The following is a 12,682-nucleotide window of genomic DNA, read 5'->3' as shown; positions in this document are numbered from 1 at the left end:
TACGGGAGCGGCAAGTCGTTACAGCAATGGTTCACACACGTAAAAATTGCAGTGTGGTTATTAGAGGAAGACAGGACAGTGCTCAATGGAGAAGAAATACGTTCCAGCAATACTTTGATTTGAGCTACTCGGTTGTAGCATGACATGTTTACGCAAAAGGCGTACTGGCGTTAGTGACCGGCTTTTATTGACCTCTAATGTTGTTAGGGTATTTAGATACGTGGATGACTACCTAATTGTGCTAACCGATCATGTAGGTTCAAAACCAAGCGCCATCCTTGAAGACATAGTCACCACTTTCACCAGTGAATCAAAAGGGCTCCGTTTCACGCATGAAGTTCCCCACAACAATAGCCTGCAGTTTCTTGATTTGAAACTTCAATTTAAGCAGGACCGCCATGTTTGTTGGTCCTACAACCCGAGATCGTGCAAAGAGCTACTGCCTTTTAGTAGTGCACATTCCAAGCTAATTAAGCGCGGAATCGTTGCGACAGGCTTGAATGCAGCCTTGGATAAATCGTGTGAGCATGAGATGGCACAGAGCTTCGATGCGCAAATTGAACGCATTCATCAAGCCGGGTACCCTGAACACCTCATCACTAGTATTAGTGAGGACCTGGTTAAGAAGCGCAAGCGGACGTTGATGGGAGAACAGGGTAAAAAAAAACAAGGATAAAGAAAAACAACCGACGGTGGTGATTCCCTATATTCACTGGCTTTCGCACAACTTGAAGAAAGTGGCCAGCAGATATAAGATCAATGTGGTGCTTTCTGCTCCCTGCAAGCTGTCGCGCGTTTGCACTTTCAACAGAGTAAGAATGGTTAGGCAGTGCAAAAAGAAACACCAAATTCGCGCCACTGAATGCACGGCTGATGTTGTCTATGTTGTTCCTCTAAGCTGCGGCAAGGAATATATCGGCCAGACAGGTCAGTGCTACAATGAAAGAGTGAGGCAGCACAAGATTGCTGTAAAAAATGGCTATGGCAGCCACATGGCCACTCACTGCAAAAGCTGCAAATGTGGTCCAGGTTTTGAGAACACCAAATTTATTGCAAGGTCAAAAGACAGATTAGAGCGTGAAATAATAGAAGCCTATTACATCAAGCAAAGGGGCGATATCTGCATAAGCAAGCCATCTGTGTCATTGTCAAAACAAGAGATTAGGTTTCTGAGTGGCTCTCTGTCAGCGTTATAATTATTGCTTTGGTCCGTTTGGCACGTGTATCTTTGTTAAATCACCCCTTGTATCTGGTTTGTCTGTATCTTTTTGCATGCAGTGTGGTTCTTAAGTGTTTTTTCTGTGAATAAACTCAGTTGAAAGTTGGCGCCAGTCCTCTCCTGTTGTGTGTATTGTCTTCGTTTTTTTAGCGCCAGTATGCCTTTTGCGTAAACATGTCTTGAGCTTGAGCTTGGCACCTTGAGCCTTAGCCGCTTATGCGCCATTAAATACAACCCAACACAACACATATTCGTCAAATATTTAGGGCAATCCCCAGGGTGGAGTAGATTTGTAATAAGGGAGTAATCACTCATTAATAAGAGAGTAATTACTCATTGGCATCCACCCGAGCGCAGCCATACGGCTACAAAGGAAAGCTATACAGCTTTCTCAGAAACTTCGTAGTTAAAGAAAAATTCGTCCTGGTCCGGGGTTCGAACCCAGGACCCCCGCTTCACCGGAGCAGTCGCTATACCAATTGAGCTAACCAGGACGGCAAGCTTATGGTAGGACGAGAGCGAATTGATCAATAACTCGAAGTGGGAACTGTGTTGGTCAAATGTTTAGGGGAATCCCCCAAGGTGGAGTAGAATTTGTAATATTCCTTTGTATAGGTTTCCTGTATAGCTGTGTAGCCTTCCTTTGTAGCCGTATGGCTGCGCTCGGGTGGATGTCAATGAGTGATTACTCCCTTATTACAAACACATATTGCCCCTCGCACGCTCTGAACCCTCCTTGCAGGGTGCAATGAATTGCTGCGGGCTCTCTCTCGCTCGCAGTCTTCACCACTTGCGAGAGCCTCTCAGTCGCCCTAAGGTGGATTGCGAAGTCGCCATCTCCGACGCCTCAACCCTTTCCTGCCTTCGCGCACTTCCGCCACGGCGCCACCGAGCGGCGTATGCACAGCCTCGGTCAGCCGGGGCGTCCTTGCCCTCGCGTGACGGCGCCCGCCGCCGCCGGAGTGACGCTCTCGCCCGCGCGCCTGCCCGTAGGCGTCGGCAGTGGGCGCTGCCCGACGTCGCTGCAGCGCTTCGCGGGAGTACGTCGGCGCCGCGCAGGACACGCGGGCCATCTGCGCGCGTTTTGGTCATTCGTGTGAGCTCATCGGCATCTACACTCCCGCACAGACAGCGACCGACTCCGTTGTTGGGATACCGAGTGGAATACGCGACGCCGCTTGGCGACAACGTGAGTACGCGCAGCCAGTGCTCTCGCTTTTCACGGCGACCCCCGGGGTCGCTTCAGTGGCCCGTTGCAGCGGTGCATCTGGCCCACTTGTGTCTCGCTGCACCTGCAATGAAGACAGCTCGTTCTTAATAACGGCACAAGCTTCAGAGCCGTGTTTCCCCACGTTTTCCTTTCCTTTCGTGCCAGTGTGCGTGAGCTAATTGGCGTGTCATTTTGCATGCATACCAGACGGGACCCAACAGTAGTCTCCCTTTCATTTCTCAAGGTTCGTTGCAAGATGCGGACATGCCCGAGGCGCACACCCGCCGAGTTGCGGAGATACGCGCTGCAAGCGTCTCAGAGCGCTTGTTTTTGCCTCCGACTCCTGTTGAGACCTTGCTTACGGATTCCAAGATTCTACCCAGTAACAAATTGAGCGCGGAAAACTTACAGGAAAAACTTGGCTCCTCCTTAACAACATTATTAAATTAGGATATGCGATAGCATGTGGTAGTTGTCCCACCCCCAAATCTTCCAAAGGACCACTAAATTTTTCAAATGGGCCCGTGCCGGAAAATGATTTAAGGTGCAGTAGTCGAGATTACTGGGTCGATTAGTAAAAGTTAGTGTACATTAAGGTGATTAGTGCGTCGATTAAGGTAGACTTCTCTAGATTAAGGTAGGTGTAGGTGTTATGTAGGTAGGTGTTCTATAGATTAAGGTAGGAAGAGTGGCTCGGGTTAGTGTAATCCCATATGATAATCAATGAAGGGCACTCGGAGATTCTAGTCTTCAGATTTTCAAATTTCGCGGTGCTTATGCAACCAAGACCCTCTCGCCAAAGTACAGAGTTTCTTAACGGAGAAACCCGGTGGTTGTTCGCAAGACGACAACCTAAATGTCATCGCATTGAAAACGGATATCCCCTACGGATCCCTGACCGGCCAAGCGCTGTGGCCGCCATAAGCAATGTTTCACCGGCCCACAGCTGAACACCGTGCACGAGGGCGCAGCCCACAGCATCCCGTCCCATGCGACACGCTGGAAGCCACTGCGCCCACTCATCGCGGTTGTGTCGCAGCCACTGTAATCTATCTCCCAACGACTTACATCGCATGTCAGCTCATTCGGATGGTGTGCTTTCTCTACGAATGGAGAACTTGTGGATGTTCCACAAAACTATTGCAGCGGGAAGTTTAAAGGCAGAAAGTGATACCGGACGGGGGTGCAAGCGGGGCATGTTGGTATCGTAGGTGTAATCAGGTAGATGCATGGTCATGTAATGTGAGGGCGAGATAAGCGATCGCCCCTTAGGGTTGTAAGGGCCACTGTGGGTGGCGCTGCAGTTGTGGCAGTGGGACGCTGCAGAAGGCATGGGAGAAGTGCATGGTGCCGACAGAGACGTGTGGTACGCGTGGTGTGTACAGAAGAGTGTGGCACGTGCGGGGTTAACTGCGGCACACGAAGGACACTGCTGAGGCGTGCAAGATGCAGCAGAGACGTATAAAGCAGCTAGATTTGTTTTTTACTCATATGGCCGTGCATCTCTAAGCGAGCTCGTGAGGCGAAGTGGGTTACCCCCCGTCGCTGAGCGCAATCGTGTTTGTCGATTAAAGTTTTTTTTTCCAGCTTATAAAAGGACATTTTAAAGTACGTACTCCTAATTATTTTTCTTGCTCCTAAGGTTATAACACGAGACAAAGGCATGCACTAACAATAACCCCTTTGAATGCACGGGATAACTGCTTTAAATATTCTTCTTTTTTTTCCGAGGACAATTACTGATTGGAACAAACTTAATAGCGCGACGGTTAATCATAATTCTTTACTGCTGTTTGAAAAGTGCCTGCAGATGTTATGAATTTGAGTGTGTTTATATGCCTGTGTTTTGTTTTGTCGCACCCTGCTATGATCTGTACACGATCATAGTATCTGTAAATAAAAAAAGTAAAATAACAGAACGAGTCCTTCCAAGAGAGGAGAAGCGTGGCAGGCAGAGAATGAGGTTAGGAAGCTTGAGGGGAGACGGGTAATGAGTAATCACTCCCTGATTACGGACGGGCCTTAGGCGTGCTCAGCGCTCTCCCGCTCTTCACTAGTTGCACGACGAAGGAATTGTTGCGGTCGCAGTACCGGAAGGTCCGTATGGGCGTGGCGTCCTCATGAGTTGAGGGAAGTTGTGGAGGAGTTGCAAAGCGCTCTTAGTGTTTTTTTTTTTTTTTAACGACACCTTTTAGGTTCTACTAATCGTCCATCCACAAAAATTTTGGGAAGGTAGGCTAGGGAACGTCGAAGGACGGCATGCACGCGACTGCTCGTTCTCAGGACATGCCAGGACGGACACTTGTGTTGTGGCTGAAAGATGAAGGTTACCACGTGAAGAAACGGTGGATCTTGTGGTTGTTAGGTGATGGGGCAGTTTAAACATGTTATTCCTCTTTGCTTCTGTTGCTTATATTATTCCTACGCTAGCTAGCTTCCTCAAACCTAGCTTGCCAGAATCCTGAAAGGTTTAAGGGCACTCTTGGCTCTTTTCGTTCGTAAAGATGCCTCAATTTGCGACTAAGGCTGAACAATGCGCAGTGAGGAACGAGCGTCAAAGTTATTTATTTGACGCTTATGTGAAAAGAAACGAGTGTCTACTTCGGTTTCAAAAGCACCATTTCTCTTAACCTGCCCTACGTAAAACGCCGAGTTATGTGGCCTCCTCTGTGATGAATTCTTGAAAAAACAAGAATCGTGAATTTAGGAATCACGGTTAAATAGACTGACGACCTACTAATATGAGCGAGCTTTTAGTTGTCTTCCATTCCACCTTGTAATAAAACAGCGCAAGGACACAGGACGAGAACGGAGAGAAGACACACACGGCGCTGATGTGTGCCTTCTCTTCGTTCTCGTCCTGTGTCCTTGCGCTGTTTTATTACAAGATGCTTAAACAACTCGCCCAAACTGCCATTTTACTACATTGCATTCCACGCTGTCTTATTCAAGGGGCAGCACAGATGCGCTCGTTATGACATAGACGCCAACAGTCAGCAAAACCAAGGAGCATAGGCGATGTTTTTTTGTTTAATTTGTAGTTTTCATCAATGGGAAATTAATAAAACATGAAAAACAACCACGTTCCACCGATCGGATCCGAACCCACGACCTCCGAATTTCGCTTCCGGTACTCTACATCCGGGCTACGTCGACGTCGAATATTCTGCGTTCGAAGGCAGAATAATTAATTATTAATTAATTAATTACTAATTAATTTATGATTAAAATAATTGGTTAGTAAATGATTTATTAACTTATAATTTATGCGTAGTTTAACCGAACCTTGAGAGAGTTCACCAGTGCCACCCTCGTACGAGTATATAGCGGCGCACGTCTGCATGCCATAGGCAGCACAAGCGGGTTCTCGCACAGCTTCCGCCCTTACCGCTCGACAATGCTCTTACGTTGCACTCGCAGTAATACAAGTCGCACTACGTCCGCCCCTATGGAGAAGGGTGGCGCTGGTGAACACTCTCAAGGTCAGGTCACACGCAATACACAAATATCCTCGATAGCAGAAGATACCGTCGACGTAGCTCAGTTACTGGAGCACCGGACGCGTGATTCGGTGGTCGCGGGTCCGGACCTCACCGGCGGCGCCTGGTTGTTTTTTTCTTCTTGCACTGATGAAAACTACAAGTTAACAAAAGCATCCCCTAAGCTCCTTAGTTTCGCTGACTGTTGTCTTCCGTCATGTTGTCTTATGAGTTCATCGAAAGGGGCTCGCAGTGACGCGCCACGTAGAGCGTTCTTCGACTCCTACGTCGCCGGTCATGCCGTCTTACGTGAGGTCCATATATTTTATTTATTTATTTATTTATTTATTTATTTATTTATTTATTTATTTATTTATTTATTTATTACATACTGCAAGCCGTGAGGCCCAAGTAGGAGGGGACACAGGAATAGATCACAAATTGAGCAAAATACCAAAGTGCAAACAGAACACGAGCAGAGGGAAATGGCATGAAAGCGAAAAAAAATCTAACAGAACAAGCTAGAAAACTAACTAACAATTGTCACTTGTCAGGTCAAGATACCGTACACACGAAGCTGGTAAGCTGTTCCAGTCATTTATGGTTGGCGGAAACAAAGAGTGCTGAAATCAGTTAGTCTTTGCAAAGTACGGGGTCAGAGTGAGGGGGTGGGAGTATTGGGTTTGTCTGGTGCTCTCTTGATTAAGATACGGTGAAGAATTTATTCCAAGTTTATGGTTAAATAACAGAAATAAAAATTTAAACCGAGATATCTGTTGCGTTGTATGTCTGTCGAGTGCAGTCTCTTCCTAAATGCCTTCACCCTCGAAGAAGGACATCAGCTTTTAATCTTCTGCCACACAGTACAAAGACGTCTATTTATTTATATATTCACGTTACCCCTAAAGACCCACCAGAAGAGGGTATTGCATAGGGTATTGAGACACGCAGCCGAACCTGCTGGTCATCTCGCTACCAAAAATGCAGCTTCAGGCCGTTTCAGGTGCCCAGTGCTTTTCCGGCGGTCAGCAAACCCAGCGCTGTTCTCACAGGTGCGTCTTCCGCCCACACTTGCGCAAATGCCCAGGTGACCTTCGATTCCCCCGAGCGCAACCACTTCCGCCATTGAAGCGGAGACGGTCGCGCGCTCCGACGTGGCGCTCGTCGCTTCACTCGTGAATCTCGTTGCGCGGTCGTAGCGGTCTCTCTGTAGCGACCTGAAAAGAAAGTGAAGGCCGCACCATAAGAGTGAACCGGCGACTCCACTCTCTTGAGCGGCTATTTACGTCCCAAGAAACTATGGCAGAGGGGAATGTTGCCGATTAATTTAGGCCACCTGGGATTGTTTAATGAGCAAAGATGTCGCACAAGGCACGCCTGGCTTTTTCAGTTTACCTGCGTCGCAATGCAGCTACCGGGAGTCGACCCCGCGTCCTTGGAACTCAATAGTCACATAGCCGCTACGGCGAGTTTGGGTCCCACCAACGGCATCTGGTTCGACTTTTCTTCAGCTTTATAATCATTCATCTTTCAGCGACAAAAGAGTTACACTGCTATCATTCCATTGATTAGAACGCAAATATTAAAAAGAGGGAACACTGCCCTATGCTACTTGCTTTCGGTGACTGCTGGGTTCTTGCGTACCTATTCCTTCTTGGCTGATACCTGTCAGCCGTTATTCTAGAGCTCCGAATACCTCCACCATATTCCTGTTCTCTTAGCTATTTCACTTTAAGGCACCGGATCTGTGATCACTTTTTGCCCAAGATAGGCATATTTCCTTACCACTGTATAGTGTGAACTCTTCTTATTTTGCCAGAATGCTTCCGTTTTGTTCATAATAATTCTCAGTCCCACCATTCTCCTCTGAGCGTTTAGTTCCTTGGTAGTGTGCTGTAGTTCCTCCCCCGAATTAATCAGCACACAATGTAAACAGGTAATGCTAGGTTACTGGAGTGTCTGCCTCTGATTAGCGTACCAAACTCTTCACAATCGAATGGTACGGCAAAACAGCGCAGACGAACGGGACGGAAGAAGACGAGACGAGCGCATGTGTCTGTCTCGTCTTCTTCCGTCCCGTCCGTCAGCGCTGTTTTGCCGTAGCATTCAACACGAACCAACCAGCCCGACTCAGCCCTCTCCTTGTCTTCACAATCGAATGCCCTGAAAGACTCCTGCTACCGTACGGCGCACAGAAGCGAGATTTTTTCTCCTTGCCCTTTCTCGAACGTCACTTTCTTTATTCGAGCACTACAGTTGAGGCGGGGTCTCTATACAAATGCTCAAATACCTTTGCATTAACGCCTCTTTCACACCTTGGTTACGCAATGCCAGCAATGCTGTTTTTATCGCGTCATTTCTCGACGTTTCTTGCCACATAATCAACAACAGGCGACACGGGTTCGAAAAAGAACTTTCTACTCTAACAGCGCTCTTAAAGATAATTCACGACATCACAGTAGCGATGGATCTTGAGCGCCAAATCTACATTATATTTCTTGATTTTGAAAGGGCCTCCTCAGGATTAGTGCCTCTGTTAAAAAAAAAACCGAAGTGCATGACGTGACAGCATTAATAGTTTAATGCCCACATATGCGGAATTGGTCATTCTGAACTTTACATTCGTAATTCGCAGGGAGTCCTCATAACCCTCCTGGCGCAGTGGTGCAGCGGTTAAGCGATGTGCCACTGCCCTCCCTTATAAAAATGGTCCATAGACAGTCTATAAACTTTTGACTCTACTGCCTTCCTATAGATATTTCTTTTTGTCTATTCATATTCCATAGACTGTCCATAGGCAGAAGTCTGCTAAAAGTGTATGGCCATAAATATATAGATTGTCTATAGACTATCTATGGCATTTATATTGCCTATAGACTTTTGTCTATAGACAGTCTATAGACTTTATAGGCAGAAGTATATAAACACTCTATAGACTGTCTAAAACTTTTGTTGTAAGGGCTGCGATGGCAGGTGCTGTCACCGGTGGTACCTCCACGACCAATCACTCGTTTGACAGTCGCCTCCCACGCTGGGCTGTTTGCTCCCAACCTGCGGGCAGGCTCCGATGAGGTTTCTTTCCCGGCGATTTTCGGGCACGCTGCCGACGGCGACGGACTTTCCGCTGAACGGGACCTTTAGCAATATCGCATCAAAACTGGTGGGCAACTAATTGGATTGATGCGGAAGAAATGCATTCCTTTCTGCTTTGTGCTGTGGTTTGCAGACTTGGAGCACGGCCTGCGCCACCACGACTTCTGCCGCCATCTGTACATTCCCTTACAAAAAAGTTTTAGACAGTCTATAGAGTGTCTATAGACTTCTGTCTATAAAGCCTGTAGACTGTCGATATACAAATCCTAGAGAACAGTATAGGCAACACAAATGCCATAGACAGTCTATAGACAATCTTAGATTTATGGCCATACACTTTTAGTAGACTTTCATCTGTAGACAGCCTATACCCCGGACCTATACCTGTAGACCCCGGACCAGGACGAATTTTTCTTTAACTACGAAGTTTCTGAGAAAGCTGCATAGCTTTCCTTTGTAGCCGTATGGCTGCGCTCGGGTGGATGCCAATGAGTAATTACTCCCTTATTACAAATCTACTCCACCTTGGGGGATTCCCCTAAACATTTGACCAAGACTATGAACACACAACAAGCAATATCTATAAGAAGTCAGTAGAGTCAATAAGAAGTGTATAGACTGCCTATAGACCATTCGTATAAGTGTTCACTAGGCCGCTATCAGCACTATCACCTGTCACTTAAATGTCCTTACGAGTTGCTATCGCCGTTCCGTCAATACAGCTGGTGCTTCATTACAGGCAGTGTGTCACTGTTTATAGCTTCGATAGCAGAAGCGATAGCTTCACTCTGCTATGTAAAGCGGGGTATCGCCGTGTGTGCAACATGGCATCGCCTGCCAGAGTAAGGTGGTGTCCGAAGAGCAATCACCCAGGTCACGTGACCTTGCGGCGACATCACAACCTGTCCACCGGATAGTGAGCAAACCGCCCGCCATGGAAGGTGTAAGTTAAATTATGATTGGCCGCTCGGGAAGATCAGCCTGGGAGCACCTTCCATCGCAGGTCTGTGGCGCATCGCTTCACCGCTGCACCGCTGAGCCAGCAGTAGTACGAGAACTCCGAGAGATCTGTGCATGTAAAGTATACAATGACATTCTGCATATATGGGAATTAACCCACTACGCTATCGCGTCATTCCCTTAAGGCGGAGCTTAATTTATTTATTTATTGAACCTTGCAGACCCCGAACAGTATCCTGTAAGGGCGATTGCATTATCAAAGCGGATTTCAGCAAACAATAAGCTACTCAGTGTGCAACTTCAAGATTCATTACAGAATCCTCAGCTTTAAAAGAACTACACATGGTCACTACTGAATAGAGTACCCAGACGTGCACACAAAATATAAAGGAATATGTTAAAAGGAGTACCATCATAGTAAAAAATTATACACAATAATTATTCTAGCATTACAAGCTGACGTCCATCATTCTCGGACAATATTCTGTAATTAGAAAATTGTAATACACTATTATGAAAAATATTGAAGGTAATGGTCCATTATTCTAACATGCAGACAAATCTTTCTTTTAGAGTGTTTCCATCGATCGCATTGAACAGTTAAGACTGCCATGAAGAACTTATGGGGAACGCTTTTGAAGCAAGAAATTAATGGGGAAAAAAATATAAGACTGCCGTCGGGTGGCCAGTGCATATATAGGCTTGTATAGTGATATCTTGCATTATATTAAAAATTTCGCTAATAAATTTTTCCAGCTCAAAAAGGCTTCTGTCCAGAATTTTTGAGTAAGAAACTAGCTCAAGGAATCAAACGGGATTTTTTAACGATGCAGCTGAATCTGGAGGATCACTCCGAAATGATATGTCACGAGCGATATACGATGAATTGAAAGTGCGTCCGAAGATGGGTAAAAAACTAACATGTTCATGCAAGCGTCTGGAAGTGGGCAGTGGAGTGAAAAGAAGCAGGAGCCAAGGCCCGTCGGTATGCACAACAAGCATAGGAGCGAAACTGGCAAGGGCGCTCGCTATGCGATGAAGGACTACTTAAACGCCTTCTGCAGACAAGGCGTTTGGGTTCCGGAGCCGAGATGCAGACGAAACGCTTACATCTGCTCTTCCTTCAAACTGGTGTATTTCACCATTGTAAGCAAACTGGCACGCAAGAAAGCTCGGTACTGGAACCAACTTGGTTTTTAAGGCAGTTTGTGCTGGTCCCTCATCATAATCATCATCAGCCTGACCACGCCCACTGCAGGGCAAAGGCCTGTCCCATGTCTCTCCAATTAACCCTCTCTTTCGACAGTTGCGGCCACCGTATTCCCGCAAATTTCTTAACCTCATCCGCCCACCTAATTTTCTGCCGCCCCCTGCTACGCTTGCCTTCTTTTGGAACCCACTCCGTTAACCTTAAGGACCAGCGGTCATCTTGCCTTCGCATTACATGCTCTGCCCAAGCCAACTACTACTTCTTGATTTCCACTAGGATATCAATAACGCGCGTTTGTTCCCTCACCCACTCCGCCCCCTTCCGATCTCTTAACGTTACACCTATCATTTTTCTTTCCATAGCTCGCTGCGTTGTCCTTAAGCTGAACCCTTCTCTTTAGCATCCACGTTTCTGCCTCATAGGTGAGTACCGGTAAGATGCAGCGGTTGTATACTTTTCTCTTGAGGGATATATTGGTAAACTGCCATTCGTGATCTGAGAGAACCTGCCATATGCGCTCCACCCCATTCTTATTCTCCTAGCTATTTCCCTCTCACGATCCGGATCTCCGGTCACTACCTGCCCTAAGTAGACATATTCTCTCACTACTTCCAGCTTGTCTGTGGCCTTATCTATTTCTGCTCTTGTGGCATGGATTTTTTATCTAGAATGATGCTATTACTAACTGGTGACGTGGAATGGAGCCCTGGTCCTCTGTCTGAAGAGCACGAGCGGCAGGTAATGGAAGCCATACGTTTGTTACCGAAGATACTGACAGAGCAAGAGAAAATGGAGCAACAGTCAGAATCACTGCGAAATGAACAAAAACAAACCGAAGGCATCCAATGTTGCCAAATTAGCAGATACTCTGTCCGCTCTGTCAGTGCATGAGGTGAGAGCGGAAATACAGGCGCAAAATAGCCAGCTCTCAAAAGCTATGCGGGAAGTATTATTCCACCGAGACAAGCCTTAAAGTCGTTCTAGTGGGAATAATTTACTGTTCTACGGCACATACGATGACCACTACAAAGAAACATGGGATGAATCTGGGGCGAAGACTGTTTGCGTCTACAAGATAACCGCTGGTCCTTGAGGGTAACGGAGTGGATTCCAAGAGAAGGCAGGCGTAGCAAGGGGGTGCCAAAAAGTTAGGTGTGCGGATGAGATTGAGAAACTTGCGGGAATATGGTGGCCGCAGCTGGCAAAGGACAGCGTTATTTGAAGAGAAATGGGAGAGGGCCTTGCCCTGCAGTGGGCGTAGTCGGGCTGATGATGATGATGATGACTGAATTGAAAGGGCTCACAGGGCGGGGAAGCATAGTAACGATAAACCGAAGCCAATAATTGCAAAGTTCGATATTTTGAAGACAAACAGCGTCTGCTGCTTCAAAACTAAAAGGCACTGGAGTGTCGGTAAATGGAGATTACTCTAGCATGTTTGCCGTTGTCGAAGCAAAGGGCTTAGTTTAGTTTACTTTATGGGGTTTAAGGTCCCAAAGCGACTGAGGCTA

The 12,682-nt window shown here is 46.8% G+C and overlaps 1 protein-coding gene across 2 annotated transcripts in view; it reads left to right on the top strand.

The window, feature by feature from the left end:
* Window positions 1–12,682, top strand: part of LOC149337810 (uncharacterized) — a 309,160-nt gene that overhangs the window by 15,256 nt on the left and 281,222 nt on the right. The window contains exon 1 of one of the 2 annotated variants that reach the window (XM_089553541.1): window positions 2,160–2,408. The exons of the other annotated variant lie outside the window; for it this stretch is intronic. The gene's annotated coding sequence lies outside the window, so the exon portion shown is untranslated. Of the gene's footprint in view, window positions 1–2,159; window positions 2,409–12,682 lie in introns of those variants that run through there. 2 annotated transcript variants of the gene reach the window in all.

Source organism: Amblyomma mixtum, chromosome 7 (genome assembly GCF_055824585.1).
Source record: "Amblyomma mixtum isolate Tamu chromosome 7, ASM5582458v1, whole genome shotgun sequence".
Classification (NCBI taxonomy): domain Eukaryota; kingdom Metazoa; phylum Arthropoda; class Arachnida; order Ixodida; family Ixodidae; genus Amblyomma; species Amblyomma mixtum.
Note: the sequence above shows the minus strand (reverse complement) of the source record. Positions and strands in the feature narration are given on the sequence as shown.